At 44.5% G+C, this 17,128-nt stretch overlaps 3 pseudogenes; 2 read left to right on the top strand and 1 right to left on the bottom strand.

Moving 5' to 3' along the window:
* Positions 1–619: 619 nt before the first annotated feature.
* Positions 620–2,668, top strand: LOC136532928 (uncharacterized; annotated as a pseudogene).
* Positions 2,669–4,952, top strand: LOC136532929 (uncharacterized; annotated as a pseudogene).
* Positions 4,953–7,622: 2,670 nt separating this feature from the next.
* LOC136532927 (probable L-type lectin-domain containing receptor kinase S.5) lies at positions 7,623–16,883 on the bottom strand (annotated as a pseudogene).
* Positions 16,884–17,128: the final 245 nt, after the last annotated feature.

Here is a 17,128-nt window from a genome sequence, read left to right as displayed (position 1 = left end):
GCCGCCCGCCTCAAAGCCCTGCCCGCGCTGGAGCCCTGCGCACCTTTACCACGCGCGGCACCGAGGTCTGCATCTCGCCTCTGTGCTTCACCTGTGCCGCTGGACCCCGCGTCGTCGCGCGCTGCCTGCCCACATGTCGCTGCGCGTTGCCTGCCCTAGAGCGCCGCCGGGCATGCCGCTCGCCTACCTAGGCCGGCCCATCTGGCACATTTTCCTGGGTCGAAACCCTAACTGGGCTTGTTTCAACATCTTTACTTGTATATTATGTGTTATAATCATAAAATTAATTCTAGGGTTGCTTTTTTTGCTGGAAAAATAAATTAGTTCTAGGGTCGAATATTACTTTTTATATTATGCTGGTTATTATTTGTACATTGTTTGATATAAATGTACATTGTTCTAGGTAGCATATTTTATAATGCTTAATTTGTAGCAGTAGTTTTTGTTATCCGATTACTGTGGACTATTTATGGTAGCTTATTCAATTCATACTATGTGTGAAAATTTCATGTCCATTCAATGCTAGATGCACATATATTTTCATGCTATGTATTTATTGTACGTGCTGTTAAACGATGCTTACATAAAAGTAAATATTCACTAAATCAAAATTAGCTTGATGAGTTCACCAAACAATGGTGACGAGGCGGGTGCCCAACCAAACAATGGTGATGAGGCGGGTGCCCATGGATCATACTTGCAGCACAACACCACCAGTGGATCATGGAGTTCGCCGTCCGATCCGTGCCCTAGCATAGATAGGGTGGCTCATCGTGCCGAAACCCGAAACGCTATTTACAATCCAATAGATGAGGAGGTACACTTTAATAATTTCAATCAAGGGCTACGAGGGGTTGTTATTCATATCCATACCTACGTACCGAATATATATATGACTGGTTGTTCTTCGTAGATAACTTCTCAATTGCCGAACCAAATGGAGGAAGATGCATCGAATTCTGCACCAGAGGCAACTGAGACCACCGTCGAAGATAGGAAGCGGAAACATGGGGAATGGGGCATAAACAAGTGGCCGGATCATACATATTCTGTTACAGAAGTAAGCCCGAAAGGAGGGCCTGTACAACCTATCTCGGTGGCAGCTAAGTATCAAAACGCCATCGGTTTCCTAGTTAGGGACAATCTTGACATCACAATACTTTTCCCTGTGTGCCCTTATAAAAGATCGCAATCCCTCTGTGCCCCTGGAAAAATTCAGCGGTCTTCAGCGCCACTACTCCAACTTTTTCGGGTCCTCCATGCCACTTCCGTCAGTTCAGGCTCTAACGCCGTCAAACTACTGGTGTGAAAAGACGAAAATGCCCTTAAGTTCAAATATGTTATTAATTTTTTTTGAGCATCTTAACGACTTCAAATGAAAAAACTCAAAACTAGAAAGTTGTAGATCTCGTCGAGATCTATAATTTTCATATAAAAATTATTTTCATTTAATTTCGCAAAAAAACTATGATGATTTTTCTAAGATATATTAATCATATCAAATCATATTTTTTTTGCGAAATTAAATGAAAATATTTTTTATATGAAAATTATAGATCTCGACGAGATCTACAACTTTCTAGTTTTGAGTTTTTTCATTTGAAGTCGTTAAGATGCTCAAAAAAATTAATCACATATTTGAACTTAAGGGCATTTTCGTCTTTTCACACCTGTAGTTTGACGGCGTTAGAGCCTGAACTGACGGAAGTGGCATGGAGGACCCGAAAAAGTTGGAGTAGTGGCGCTGAAGACCGCTGAATTTTTCCAGGGGCACAGAGGGGATTACGATCTTTTATAAGGGCACACAGGGAAAAGTCTCATCTCTAATTGGAAACTAGTGTTGAAGAAAACCTAAAAGGACTTGTGGAAAAAGTTGAGAACAAGGTTTATTTTCGCAACCGAGTCATGAGCTGTTGCGAAGGAGTACGCAATGAGGCAGTGTGCAATCAGCTTTCGTAACTAGAGGTCTGAATTGAATACCAAGTTCATGAAGAAAGGGTTGGACGCAACGAAGAAGTACCCAAAAATTACAGCAGGTAAGTGGAAGACCTTTGTTGGACAGAAGACATCAGAAGAGTTCTTATCTAAGAGTCAAGCTAATAGTGAACTTGCAAAGAAGAACATATGCCACCACCGCCTTGGAATTGGTGGTTACCAGCGTGCAATTCCCAAATGGAGGGCAGAAGAAGCTACAAGGAAGACGATAGGGTTATCGGTGATTTTGGAGGATGTACCCGGAAGGGCAGGAGACTGGCTTCCTGCGCAGAAACCACAAGAAAGTGAGGTTGGTTTGTCGTGGCTAGATCCAATGACTGATGAAGCAGCAAAGAATATTTTGGCCGTGGCAGCTAAGTAGAAGGAAGGATCATTCAAGCCATCAAGAGAGAGGGACACCCTTAGTGTTGGTCTGGTTAACCTAGAGCACCCCGGTCATGTGCGAGGCTTCTCATCCCGGTTGGGCTTGAAGGAAGGATTTCCTGAGCATGCCGATATGTACAAAAAACTTGACCGCTACAAGGAAGCTATGAGAGATATTTTTAAGGAGGAGGCTAAGCAAGAAATGCAACAGATGTTGGTTGAAATCATGGCCAATCCTGATTTTGAGATAAGGCAATAATTGGCTAGTGTTTTGTCAAGTCAACAAGTGCCCACAATGCAGCCGCCATAGATGATCACACAGACGCCACAGATGCAGATGGTCATCATGCAATCCATGGATTCTATAATAATTCCAAGCAGTATCGGATCTACGGCAAATAGGGAGCACTATGCAGTTGATGACATCGTCGCACCAATAGCTTGCTCCCTAGTTATATCGTATGGTATCACCAATGTTCGTACAATAGAAGTTGCCACTGGTATGGTGATCTCAAGCCGTGACAATCACAACAAGAAAATGCCAGAGGAGTACTGCAGGGTAGAAGTGTTGACAGCCATTGAAGGACATAGGGATGACTTCCTAGACATCCCCACTCCTAACGGTGTCGAGAAACTCGATCATGCGATCAACGAGTTCATCTTATGGCCTCGATGGGACATTAGGTTGAACGATCCTATTCCATCGATGCCATTTTCAGAGTGGACAATGAAGGAGGGTTCTCACATGCAGCCTCACTGCCATCTCATACCACTTTAGAGCCTGAACCTAACCCAACATCTCGTAACGCACCACTATCACCAGAACCTAACCCAGCACTAGCGTTTAGCCTCAACACCATCTCAGAGCCTCTACCTAACCCACCACCATCGACAACCTTGAATCCACCATCATCCTAGAGCAAGAAGGATGCCTCGTCGGAGCCTAAAGGCCATGTGCCAAAAATGGTTACACCCATCGGTGAGACATCATCACCGGCGGTCATGAAGAAGTGGATGGCCGGATTGACAAGGAGACCAGTCACATGTGGCAGTGGAAAACCTACCAAGTCCGCCTCTGACAAGATCACCATACGAAAGCCAACGAGAGAGGATTACAATAATATCCCCACCGATAAATATGTGCCAGCCAGGCCTATACTCCAGTGGTGCGAACTCCATTGTGTTTCACGTGCGATGAAGAGGTTGCATGACTGGTATATGAGAGCATCTTCAGTTGGGATCAATGCCTTCAGCGTGGTTGTACCACCACTAACTTTTATGGGTGGCTCTAGCAAGGTTATGATTGACTTCGAGGACATTTGGTTGATGTTTCACCTTCGCAAACTCGATGTCTAGCTCGTGACCGTGTGGTGCCTGTAAGTGTCGCTCGTACATAATTATATTTTATTACTAATATAATGTTAGGGCATATGAAGTATCTGACAAAGTCATGCGCTTTACAGAATGCAACAGGTCGACCAGGAGATGCGGTTCACTGAGGATCCATTTCTTCACAAGGGGAAAAAGGTTGGGTTTCTGAACCCGTTAATAATAAGCGAGAACGAGCTCATGGTTGTTATAGGTCCTGATCATGAGAAGTTTGTGGGCAAGAGCGAGGCTGAAATAGCAAAAATTAGAATGAAGGAGCAACAGAAGCAGGAAACTGCAGTGGCCACCTATATAGGAAACACGTTTCTTCAATACCAAGATAGGAGAATTATATGTGCACCCTACATGTTCAAGTATGTGTTGATCGTAAACTCCTTTAATAATTTTTATTTACAAAGTTCTTACTGTCTTAACACATGACTTCATTGAATAAATGTAGGGACCATTGGGTTTGTATGTACATTTGGCTCTACGATGCATGGATTTTGGTCCTTGACTCCGCAGATTTCCCACAGTGCAGTTATGAAAAATTCATCGATATTTTACAACAGTAAGTCGAGATTTGCATGCGTGCTTTTCCACATTTCTATATTATCTACGAGAGTTTGGATATGACTTGTTGAATTCATTCAAGCTCTGCAGGGCATACAAGTTCTATAAGTTCAAGGGTGGACGGTACAATTTAAAAAAAGCCAGAAAACCACTACATGTGCCGAGTAACTATCCGATAAATTTTAAATAATCATACATATATTTGTATTCTATGTTTGTACACGTAGCAACTATGTAGTAATCAATTGCCAACTCTTATATATATAGTGCCACAAGCAACCACCAGGATTGGTGCACTATGGGTACTATGTGTGCGAGTTTCTCAGAGAAAACGGGAGATACACCAACAACCCTAGCAAAGTAAGTAATAGTCATATGTTAAGTTTTGTCACTACTTATGCCTTCTCTGTATTGGTTAGTTGTAAATTATGATGACTTATTATATTTTGCAGGTATACAAGTGTGATCCCATGAGTAGGTGCCTCCAGAATCAACAGCTCATGAACATTTGCGAGGACTTTAGCCGGTTCATCATGAAAGAAATAATTCACTTCGATGGAAAGTATTTTGATCCGCAGTCGGAATTAGCTCGACCACAGTACCGAGATCTCGTAGATATTGCCAGGCTAGAGCTAAACCACGAGGATTATTAGAGGAGTACGTCATGGGACCGAGGTAGCTATGAGTGGAAGAAACTTAATTTGTTTTAATTATACATTATTAGCGTGTGATGACTTTGGTAGACTGCAAGAAATATTGCTTTTTTGTTGCATGCAAATATAATTTTCTGTGATTTCTATTTGGATTCGTTTCAATTTGTGTATAATATTCACTGGTGGGAAATATATGGCGCCAAATTTTGAATTTTTAAAAACAATTCACTGGCGGTTTTGCTAATAAACTGCCAGTGGAAAAAATTATTCTAGAGGCGGCAGATTTAGGTCAACCGCCTGTGCTAAAAACGTTACACTGGCGGCCGACTTAAATGAACCGCCAGTGAAAATGCTTTAACATTGGCGGACTGTTTACTACAACCGCCTGTGAAAATATTATTATCACTGGCGATTGTTTTACAAGAACCGCCAGTACAAAGGTATTAACACTGGCGCATCTTGACTAACCACCTGTAGTATTTTTGATTTTCACTAGCCTATGCCACTGGCGGTGGGTTCAGACGCCAGTACAAATGGCTCTGGAACCGCCAGTGCTGAGCTCTAGTGTACTAGTGGTTGTTGCTGTGGCAGACTGGTGTTCTACTGCTCAGACGTGGACTACAGATGTTGTAGGTGTTGTGCTGAAGGCTAGGTTGGGATAGAATTGTGGGGAGAGATGTTGGTAAGTTGGTCTCCACTGTCTAAAAGACCTATGAAAATGGCGGCAATGGTTGTTAGGCACATTGTGATGGACCTGAGGGAGTGGTATATTGGGTAGTATGTTGATGTGAAGGCTGAGTGTTGCTGCAATGAGTTGCCGAATACATACTTTGGTGGTTCTGTTTGGAGATCTCTTTTCCCTTTATTTAATTTTCCATTTTGGTAAAACAACAATCTCTTGTGGGTATCCTGCATTTTCACACAGGTGGCAGAATGGTGTGACGTGGCCTCTTCGCCTTCTACGACCATCACGACCACCCCACTCTCTGTAAAATGGTGTTTTGAATTCATCTTATGTTATTCTCGTTAGTCTTGTGTTTCTTGCTTCTGATTCTCCTCTCTCTCATGGTTGTTGATGGTGCGAAATTGTTGCACGTTTGAAGATTGTAGTAACTATTCGGCTGATGCTTTCTACGGCTGATAAGCCGACTGATGCTGTTTTGTTGTGAGAGAAAAATATTGTACCTTGCTATGCTAGCCACCGCTAGCTGTTGCTTCTTACTGGACTCACGGAGTTCATTTCGTGCTGCCCTTCATCTTCTATAATTTTGTATTGGATTTCGCGAATTCATACATAATGTTTATTGTGAAATGTGAAGCACAAGTCACATTGCTCAGTTGTGAGTCCCTCGATTGGCACTACTATTACAATGGCTTTCGGCACATTTGTGTCTTATGCCCTGAGCTAGACAAATCTTCTCAAGTATTTGGACAGTGGCTCATCGTCTTGTTGCACACAATTCATGAGGTCGCTTGTTGTCTTCTTTTCGGGTTGGAATCCTTGAAATGTTGCAATGAGTACTTTCCCCTTGATTTTGTCCCACAAATGGGTAGAGAGGCATTCTGCTAGATATTCCTGTCGTGGGGAATTCCATCTATTAACATTATGAATGATTTTGCTAGTGCTTGATTATTGCCTCCTGCTAAAATGATCGTCAACACACATAGCTGGGAATGAATCTGCATGGATTGGACAAACTATCGAATCTCAAGATCTTTGGTTTATAATTTGGTGGCCACGGGTTTTCCTGGAGCTCATGAGATAAGGGTAATGCCCTATTGGGGTTCCTTTTGGATTTCTTGCCACGAAGGTGTTGGGGTTTGGTGGAAGAACCTTCAAAATCATCACCTCTCAGGTCATTGTTTCTTGCTCTCTCGATGTTGAAGACTTCTTTGTCGAGTTTGATCTACAACTCTTCGACCTCTAGAATGGTGATCTTCAGTTCTTTAGCTCTTTGCTTTGCTGCGACTTCTTGCTGCAAGTGGAGCTTTTGTTGTTGTAGCTTTTTTATTTCTTGCTTGTACGCTTCTAATTCGCCAAACCTTGGTTTTCGTTGACAGCTCACATGTGTCTTTGTTCTCGAGGTCATCATCTTTGTCTTCGAATGCATCGTCATTAAGGTTCCCTTCGGGTAAAGCCCTTGTTGGGGTGATTTCATTGTTGACATCTGTGTTGCGTAGATCTTCAGCAATGGGTGGGATGGGTTGAGTTTTCTTCAATCCCTTTGTGATCTCCATCATTTTGCTCTTTCAGGGGCTATTGGAAAGTTCTCGATCAACAACCACGGGTGGCGCCAAATGTTGGTCCTTGGACGATTGGTGGTCGAACTGGTAAGCAAAAGTGGAATAGTGAAGTGGTTGATGAGAGAATGGAATACTATGTATATATTCATGATAGGAAAATGGAATACTATGTATCCCAATACGGGCAGGGGCATTCTAGTTCTTTTATCATACAGAAATTCAATCTCACACCAGTGATTTCGTGTGCACAGAACACCTTGACGGATAGGCTCACGCCCACGTAAGGCCTTAGGTCTTCGGGTTTTATGAGGATGATTTCACTGGATCCTTGGGTTACCCAGTGAACCTCCACCTTTCCAGCTCTCCAAATGACTTCGCGTGACGACACAGACACACGCTAACACCTGCAGAACCAAGCTTCTTGAAAACATCACTGGTTAGGACGGCGAAATATGGCGTAGGAGGTCCCCAGAAGGGTACCGGCTACCAATAAGTTTGATGTATGTTTGAAGATTGTTGTATTATGGATGCGATATAAATCAGTTACCAGACATTGGTACATGATCTCCAGCTCTCAAAAAAACACATGCAAATGCTCAAATACTGACTAGGTTTAGATGAACAGGAACAACTACACCATTAGCTATTCTTCCACCAAATGGAAGGTTAACTAGTCCTCCCACAGCCTCCTCGAATATATACTCATTGTGGATATGTTACCTTGGACGAAACGGAACTATGAGTGCACAATATTGAGCAATGCTTAGAAAGCATTTTCCTAGTGCTTAGACGCATTTTTCAATGTCCTGACTGATGTTTGTCTCAGCAACATTACGGGACTTGCGCTGGGTGATCTCTGATGATGGCTTGATGCCCGTCGCCAAGCTATCACAGTAATGCTCCGTCTCCTCCCATTGTATCCTGTCAGAATCACGATGATCCGACTCCACAAAATCGTCGTCATCATCGGCATCGTCTGAGAGCATCAATAGCTGCTCTCCTCCCGGTGGCCAAACGAATGCAGGCTTCACTGGAGGCACTGCCGGCGGCGGCATCGACTTGGCGATGACCTGCACCACCTGATCCATGCTCGGTCTGTCTGACGGGTTAGGGTCGCTGCACGCCAAACCCAGTAGCAGCATCCTGGTGGCGTTTTCTGGACTAAAATCTGCCATGGTGGTGAGCTCATCCTCCACGGCTTCCAGGAGCGTTCCCTCGCCATGAAGACACCAGACCCAGTCAATGAGCAGTGGGAACTCGGAATCTGCCGCACCGAGCGACCTCTTGCCGGTGACGACCTCGAGGACCAGCACCCCAAACGCGTAGACGTCGGTCCGGCGCGTGGCCTTGTGGCTGACGGCATACTCCGGCGCGATGAAGCCCCAAGTGCCGGCGACGCCCATGTCGGTGAATGAATTCTTGTCGAAGGCCACGACACGGGCGAGGCCGAAGTCACCGAGGCGGCCGCGGAAGTCCGCGTCGAGCATGATGTTGCTGGCCTTGATGTCGCGGTGAAGCACGGCGCGCTCGTACTCATGGTGGACGTAGTGGAGGCCGGCGGCGATGTCCTTGATGACATCGTAGCGTGTCTGCCACTGTAGGATTGGAAGCTGCTGCTGGTGGCATTTCTCACGAAGAGATGCTGGTCCAGGCTGCCGTTGGGCATGTACTGGTAGATGAGAAGGAGCTCCCCATTCTCGTAACACCAGCCTGAAACATATATTCGGATTTCACCACATTTTAGCAAACTATATTTCTTGAGACAAATATATTTAGTTTCGGAATAAATTACACTTGTGGTCCCTAAATGTGTCATGTTGTTCTATGTTAGCAACCCTACTGGATTGGCTAATAGATAACTTGATTCGGTGCAATCAAAGTACAGGACCTCGAGGGTAAGGGAGGTCATGTGTCACATGGGAAGCCTACAAAGGATTCTGTTTTAGATAATTTGTTCGATGCCTACTCTGCTCCTGCTCTCTTGCCTTTGTAGGCTTCCATCCAGGCAGAGTCTGAATTGGGCTCATGCGACGGCCTAACCATAGCAAGCCTAGTCCCACGTGACGGCCCAGCCATAGCTGATCCCTAACATTCTAATCTAGGTCCCTAAATTATGAAAGTGAATGTTTAGGTCCTTATAGTATTTAAGTACCTCAATATTGGTCCAAAACACAAACAACCATGACATAGCCCCCATTTTCTAACGTGCTGCTCCGACATGAAACTAATATATGAGCCTACAACTCATAATTAGACGAGTGATCTCAAAACTATCATTCGATTCGAGTGCGATGAATGGAAAGAACTTTTCGCAAGGCCCCCACGTCGCTCACCTTGAGGGCGACTCAGGTGGCACCCTCACTACCACCGCCGCAGGGACCTATGACGCTCCTCCTCGGCCCGAGTGCCGCCAGAGCCCGACTCCTGGAGGTCTGGCAGACGGCAAGGATGGCGGTGGCTAGGTTCTCTTCCTCCCTCCCTCCCTCCCATGGAGTTCCAGCAGTTGATCCGGCGCCGTCGCGGGGGAATCGGCCGATGGCGCTTCCGGTGCTGGTGTATGGGCGCAAGGAAGGCTTGTTGCTCCCTTGTCGTGGGTTTCGGCTCTTTCCGGACCGACTAATTGGAGGCGGGGATGGTGGAGGTCTAAGCACTGCACTAAGTCCTGGACTTAGCAGCGGGGGCTTGGAGTCCAAGTTTGGATGGGGACCTGGACCCCGTGACAGGAGAGTGGTGGGTTGGTCCTGCTTGTGTCTGGGGTACAAGCGGGGTGTGTGTTTCGGGGTACCTAGCTGGGCACATTGATTCGCAAATCACCGTGCGATTCGGTATGGCTTGTCTACAGTCTAGCACCGTAGTAAGAATTGAAAGATGAAAGGTGGTGAAATGGAACTGTTTGCTTAACTCTTGCTTGAAAGTAGAACAGGTGCTTACATAGAATGGTTAGATAATGAACTAATCATGGCTGCTAATAATAAGCATACATAAGAATTCACTATTAGTGTTGCTTGCCACAAAAAAAATAACAAACCATAAAGCTTATCATATCCTTTGGAGTTGGGAAATTATTCCCACTAGTCGGATAAGTCTTGCGAGTACATTGTGTACTCAGGGTTTATTTACCCCTAGGTGCAGCTTGAGGAGTAGCCGTTGTGTGAATGATTCTTCTGGTTGGCACAAACGGATCCTTGTATATTATCGATGGATGTTTCTTTTCATTCCGCTGTTTAATTTCCACACTCTGAATTTAGTACTGTAATAATATATTTCTAAGAACTCTAGATGTATGAAATGGACTAAGTAATGTAAACTCGTTCTCATTATTGGATCATGAGGAAAAAATGTGGATTATTTAGGCTATCCCTTGGGGTGTGCTCGACAGAATCCGCCCGATGTTGCTCGCTTTCGGGGTGCTTAGTGTCTGGTGGTAGACGAGCGTCTCCGAAGTTGTGTTATTTCAGGCGGTTCTGCCACAATCACAGTCCTTAACAGTCGATTTCTTCTCATATCGGCTATTTAGTCGATTCTCCCGTTTGGCTGCTCTCGAAGCAGCACACTTGGAACTGTCTGGGCAAAACTGGCATGTTCCGCCTTAAACTACTGATAAGACTTTCTCTCCTTGTTAATTGCAGGTCAAATTGATTGGCATGCCTTCGGGATTCACAGGATCGGCTAGTCCTATGTTGAAGCCAAGCAGATCTCTAGATCGTTCTAGCTTGCTGCGTGTCTTCGGCACGTTCCCATGTTTTCACGCCAATAGGTAGACAGGAATTAAATGTGGGGGAAGCACACCGCGACAACGAAACGAGATCAGATCTCAAAAATCATGAATTTCAGAAAGCAATGTAACAAGAACCACGCTCGCCAAAGTTGGACTGAAAAGGGCTCTGGGGCAGGCCGCCCGGTCAAGCCCATGGGTCGGCCGGCGCAGCCCGTCATTGCCTCTGTTTTGAGTCCCATATGTTCTATTTTGAATCCCGTACGCTCGCCAAACTACACTACTTCAACCAAAGTTAGATTTGAGTCTCGTATGTTCTATTTTTACCTATCTCGCTTTCTGTTTTGAACCGAATTAAAAATCATCTGATAAACAATTTTAAAACATGAAGGAAAGATTATTTCAGTCATGACTTAAGGATAGATTCATATAATACTATTCCTGGAAGTCTTGCTACTGTGGGAACTTATTTTAGGGACCCCATGTTACTTAAGTTGTTGTGGAATGAGATATAGTAGAATAATGAGAACTTGATTCTTGATGTCTCGTCATTGGAGAATTTTATTTTAAAAAGTTAAAAGAATAGCTACACCTCTCCTTTGTGGTAAAGCAATGTCCTACCAAAGCCATACATGATATGCTAGACTAGGGAAACTTTGTATACATGCTACATGCAATTGAATTGAGTTCGGTCAAACCTTGTGACCCTTGTTGAGAAATTTATTGTGCTCTCAAGATCAAGATCACGTACACTCCACATATATCTGCTGCTCCTACACTAGGAGTATGCAAAAACATGTTTCCATCCAACAAAAAATGTTCTACTCCTACACTGGGAATAGACACAAAAATATGTTAGGATTCCACTAAATAAATGCTCCAAGTTCTTGTAAATGTCTCTCTTAAAAAGTTTCAATCACAGAAGAAGAGTTATTCATAAAGGAAAAAAGAAAGTATTGGAAACAATGGACAAGTGTCCGAGATATTTAAAACAATGGATGCTCAGATGCCTACCTAAAAAAAGAGTAGAAAGATGAATAAGATAGACCATGTTTTCTTGCAAAAGTGTTTCAAAGTTTCAAACAAGAGAGATATGTTTCAAGGAGCATAGTAGAATTAAGTTAGCCGCCATATATATATATATATACATATATATATATATATATATACATATAGGGAGAGGCTATTCAGTAGCCAGCTACAGAATAAGTTATTCTGTAGCCACCTCTATTTACCATAATTTTATATACTAATTTACCATAATGTTAATATATATTTACTATAGTTGGGTTACTATAACACACGGGGATATTTACCATAACGTTATAGTAAACCACTTAGTAAGGAGTTACTATAATCTCATAAATTAATATAGTAATTATCGTAACTTAAAGTGGCTACAGAATAAGTTATTTTGTAGCCAGCTACAGAGTAGTAGTTCTATATATATATATATATATATATATATATATATATATATATATATATATATATATATATATATATATATATATATCTCCATGCACATGCACATCTTGATCTAAGAGTATGACATTTTTCTCCTTGGATCCTTATTTTGACTTTACAATATATGCAATGCAAGTGTGTTCTCATATTTATCCCAACCTGAGTTCCACATAAGCTTTTTAGAAGTAGGTAAAAAGAAGGCAAAGTCATCTATGCCTCGGTGAGGATCCAAAAATACTACATATAATGAGTGATTTGAGAGTACCACGAAAGGAGGAGGTAAGCTATGTTTTGTTTTTAAAAATCTTAAAATGTTTCTCCAATTGACTTGACTGAAGGAAGATGGTGATCTGTTTCAAGCTGTTCCGTTCTTCAACCGCCCAAAGTTTCGTGGTAGACACATTGAATCCTACAGTGCATGTATGACTGGGAATTGTTTTATGTTGATGTCTTGTCCCAAAGTTATGTCTAGAGTAATCCATCCTTTTATCGAGGACGAGTAAAAGCCTAAGTGTGGGGTAGTTGTTGATGGTAGTTAATGTCAATTATAAACCGTCAATATACCTTGCATAAATGACTAAAATTGATCATCAACATAGACTTAGGGGTTCAAACTAATAATTTTCATGAGTTTTGATGAATCTATGTTTTCAGTAGGATTTAATCAGAAAACCGTCAGGGAAGACCTATTCGTCAAAGGAAATCACACTTATCCATGACGGTACCTATGTGGGAAGACTCTAGAAGACTTCATAAGACAAATCACCGAAGCAGACCTCGAGCCACTAACATGTGGGGCCGCCCGGCCCCACCTGAAGGCGGCCTATGGGCCCCACCTGGCAGCACCTCCTCGCTTCGTCGGTTCTCCACCGCCTAAAGTATTGCATCTACGCCGTTTTTTAAGTCGGTTTGATCCAAGGGTCCAAGATGCTTGAAGGCCCCTAGATATACCTGCCTGTACCCCGTCCTCCAAGCAGATCTTGAAATCCTAGAAACCAGAAACTACAATTCATATCCTCTCCACCAGGATCGGAGTTAGCAATCAAGAGAAGATTAGTCCTCTAAGTTAGGATCTAGTCTTGTATTAGAAACAGAGAGACAAAGTGTGAGGGAAGAGTTTGGAGGAGTTCCGACCTATCGGTGCTCTCTCTATAGATTGTACCCTGGCAGAATCAAGTTCTTCTTGAGCTTGCTTCTGAGATTTCTCTGGTAATTAATTTCTAATTCAAGTAAGTATCATTGTTTATATTGTTCTTCAGGTTTGCGACTCTTTTGAGTACTTTAATCCTTGTATCTCCTGGGCTAAAGTAGTATTCGTAGTGTAAGCGTGATGCTTAGACTCGGTTACTCGTGGTTGTACCCTATATTTCGGATCGGTGGTAGCTCGCGAGGGTGACTCTTATAGCCGCATTGAATCCTTTGTAGTCCACCTCCCGGTTGTAGGCCGAGCAGGACCTTGTTACTATAGGAGACATACTCTGCCTGTGTTTTCCTTAGTAATATCCCCAGAATTGAACAATAGAAGACATAGCTTACCAAAGTTAGAACTAGAAGACCTTAGTGATCTCCCCTATGCTCATGTTATCTTAAGTCTTGTTGCTACTCCGGGTTAAGTTAGACTTAATTATTCTCACACACGTTTTCTTGAGTTCGATATTCTAGAATACTTTCTGGTGAAATGCTACGTCGGTATCCGTGCGCTTGTGGATTATTCTGTATGCGTTAATATATACCAACACTGCCGCAGCAGCCTCTGCACCTACACGCGAGATCCTAGGGGCGCTATTGATGTCGCACCTACGAGCCCGGCCGAGCCTACTCCAGAAAACGAGCAGAGCACAGATCCACGATGGAGGAGCACGGATCTAGCTGTCTCCTACGTGGATCAACTGCTAGCCCGCATAGCCACACCACCATCGGCCATGGCAGCCTGCATCCATGGAGGAGCGAGGAGGAAAAAGTAGAGGAAGAGCGTGTAGGGCCCCGCTGCCGCATTTGTTGCCTCCGTGCGGGCAACCGCCGGTGACCTCTGGAAGCAATAGAGGATGGGATGGGAGGGAGGGAGCCGGCGGCAGTGTGGACAAGGCCGCCGATAAAGTCGCCCACGGATGGGACATTGTGGGGGCCTTCATGGGTACATCAAGGTTGTAGCACCATGTAGGTTGATTTCTAGCTGCGCTTCTCACCAACGTAGTGAACGAGTGACGTCTCCTAGCGGACACACCTGACAACAATGTTGGGCGTAGCAGGCTCTGTCCAATCATACTCGAAAATGGAGTTAAGACATCAAGATAAGACGGGAAGCGGTAACAAAGAGGTCAATAATAAGGAAACTCTTGGAAGCTCATCGAACGAGCTGGTGATGATAAATGTAGCAAGAACATGTTGTTTTAGATCGGAATTGGGGTATTTAAATAGATCAAGCAAAGTTTGAGAATCTAGATGAGAATCACATAATAGTTTGAGGACCATCCATGTAATTATGAGTTGTGGATCCACAAGTATATAATCTATGCTAGAGCGCCATGTTCGCTAATCGACTATGGCATGTCTACTTTTGGACCAGGAATGGGGTACTTAAACACTTCATTGATCTAAATATGCAATTTTATGGTTGACGACCTATATAATAGTTTGGGAGCTACCTGTATAATTTACTTTTATTTATGCAATGGAACAAACAAATATCTTTGTGGGTCCTACAATCAGTTAATATATAGTGAAAGAAAATATCGCGGATTGAGTCTTGAACATAAAGAGACAGAATATGTAACTCGTATCATAGTATAATAAATAGATTGGAGTCACAAATGTTAAGAAAACAAAGGTAATAATTGCATAAGCTTATATTGGAATAAAAAGGTTTAAAAGATCTTTAAACAAGCAAGTATGCTAAATTTCCGTTCCTAAAAACTTTCAAAATCAACAAGTTCTTGGATTAGCACCTAACATATAGTTCTTTTAAGTTAGGACCTAACATAACCTTTTGTAGAGGTGGAACCACCACCACCATATATATATAGTCAAGTGCAGAAATGTAAGAGTCAGCATTGGCGCCTGGAAACTGCTGGAAACGTGTGGACCGAGAACGTACCTATGAGTGGGACGATATTCCTGTGCCGAAGACGATTGATGACGGCGACCTCGGCCAGGAAGTCATCGTAGCTGCTGTTCTCCTTCCGCGTGAACTTCTTGACGGCGACCTCGACGTACTGAAGCCGCTGCCGGCCGTCGTCTCCGTCGCAGGTGGCAATCATCGCACCCTTGTACACGGCACCAAAGCCTCCACTGCCGAGCCTCATGCTCTCGTGGAAGTTCCTGGTGGCTTTCTTGACGGCGGCATACCCGAACTCCCTGGGTATTCCGGGTAGCCGCCGCATCGCCTTGGAAAGCTTCAGCTTCATCGTGAGCGCCCTGTACCTTGACGCCAAGCAGCATGCCACCGCCACAACAATCGCAGTAGCAGCTGCAGCGGCAAGAACCGGAGGAAGCACCCTGGCCAAGAACCATCCAACACGACGGCGGCGGCCGTCAAAACCAGACGTCGGAGACGTGGGCAAGAGCCTCTCCATGGTCAGGTTCCAGCTATACACGACTGGCTGGAGGGAGGGTAATAACCTGTTCTTGGAGGCGAATAAACCAAATCTGGAACCGAAACCACGCACACGGGTTGTCCTGGAGTCACCGTAGTAGTTCTGGTACCACTCGACGACGTCGGTGACGACGGCGCTGATGTTGAGGGGCGCATGAACCGTTGCTTGCTCAGGTTTCGCTTTGCCTTCGTCGTCAACGTACACTGATAGGTTGTGCTGCTTGGCATCGTACTCAATCCACACCGTGTAGTTCACCGCCGTCGTGTTGGCCGTCAGGGCCGGTGCTATGGAGACATACAGGCCAAACGAATCTTGATCATAATAATATTGCAGCTTGCCGATTTCGACGGAGATGTTGCCGCTGGTCGCGCTACAGAAAGGGGAGTAAATGGCCCTGTCGAATCCACTATTCGAAACATGGCCAGGGAGCACCTCCAAGAGAAGGCCGTCGTCTTCGCGCCCGGCCCGGCCGGCAGCAGTGTAGTCGCGCGACCCGCTTATGCTCATGGTGAAGGTAGTGTTGAAGGACGCCTCCTGCATCTCCGACCATATCCCGTCGTAGAAGGATTGGGAGCGGAGTGCCAGAGTAAAACCGTGTTGAAATCTGACGTGCCCGGCTGACCTCTCCTGGTCTGGAGAGTACAGAACCGGCGGCTGATAAACCTCGTCCTGGGTGAGGTGCAGGGCACCAAAAAGGACACCGGCATCCCATGAGAACTCCAACTGGCTTGAGTCGTAGTAGTAATGAGGACCCTCAGGATGTGGGAAGCCGACGCTGATGACGTCACTATGGTCGCTGGAGGCAGTGCAAGATGCCGGAGCGATTGCGGCCACCCAACACTGGACTAATGCAATAAGGATGCAACTGTTCAGACCTAGCGCAACAGGCATTGTGGCAGCAGCCTCTCGTTGTCCTGGGAACTACTACCTCATCTTCGCTCGAGCTCATAGGTTGTAAGTGCATATATAGGATGAAGAATACGTGTACAGACACATGGAGCTAATGCACGGAAAACGTACGCCGAAAGGTACAGCTTTGGTTTATTGGGAGCTTGCCGTGTAGAAACCGTCAACTCTGTTGAAAATTTGCTCGATGCGTCTGACGTTTTTGTCGTGCGCGGAAAACGTACCACTACTGGAATCGCGAGATTTGCCTA

The sequence above is a fragment of the Miscanthus floridulus genome, unplaced genomic scaffold, assembly GCF_019320115.1.
Source record: "Miscanthus floridulus cultivar M001 unplaced genomic scaffold, ASM1932011v1 fs_738_4, whole genome shotgun sequence".
In the NCBI taxonomy this organism is placed as follows: Eukaryota; Viridiplantae; Streptophyta; class Magnoliopsida; order Poales; family Poaceae; genus Miscanthus; species Miscanthus floridulus.
The sequence above is the reverse complement of the archived record's forward strand: the minus strand, read 5'-3'. Positions and strand labels throughout refer to the sequence as shown.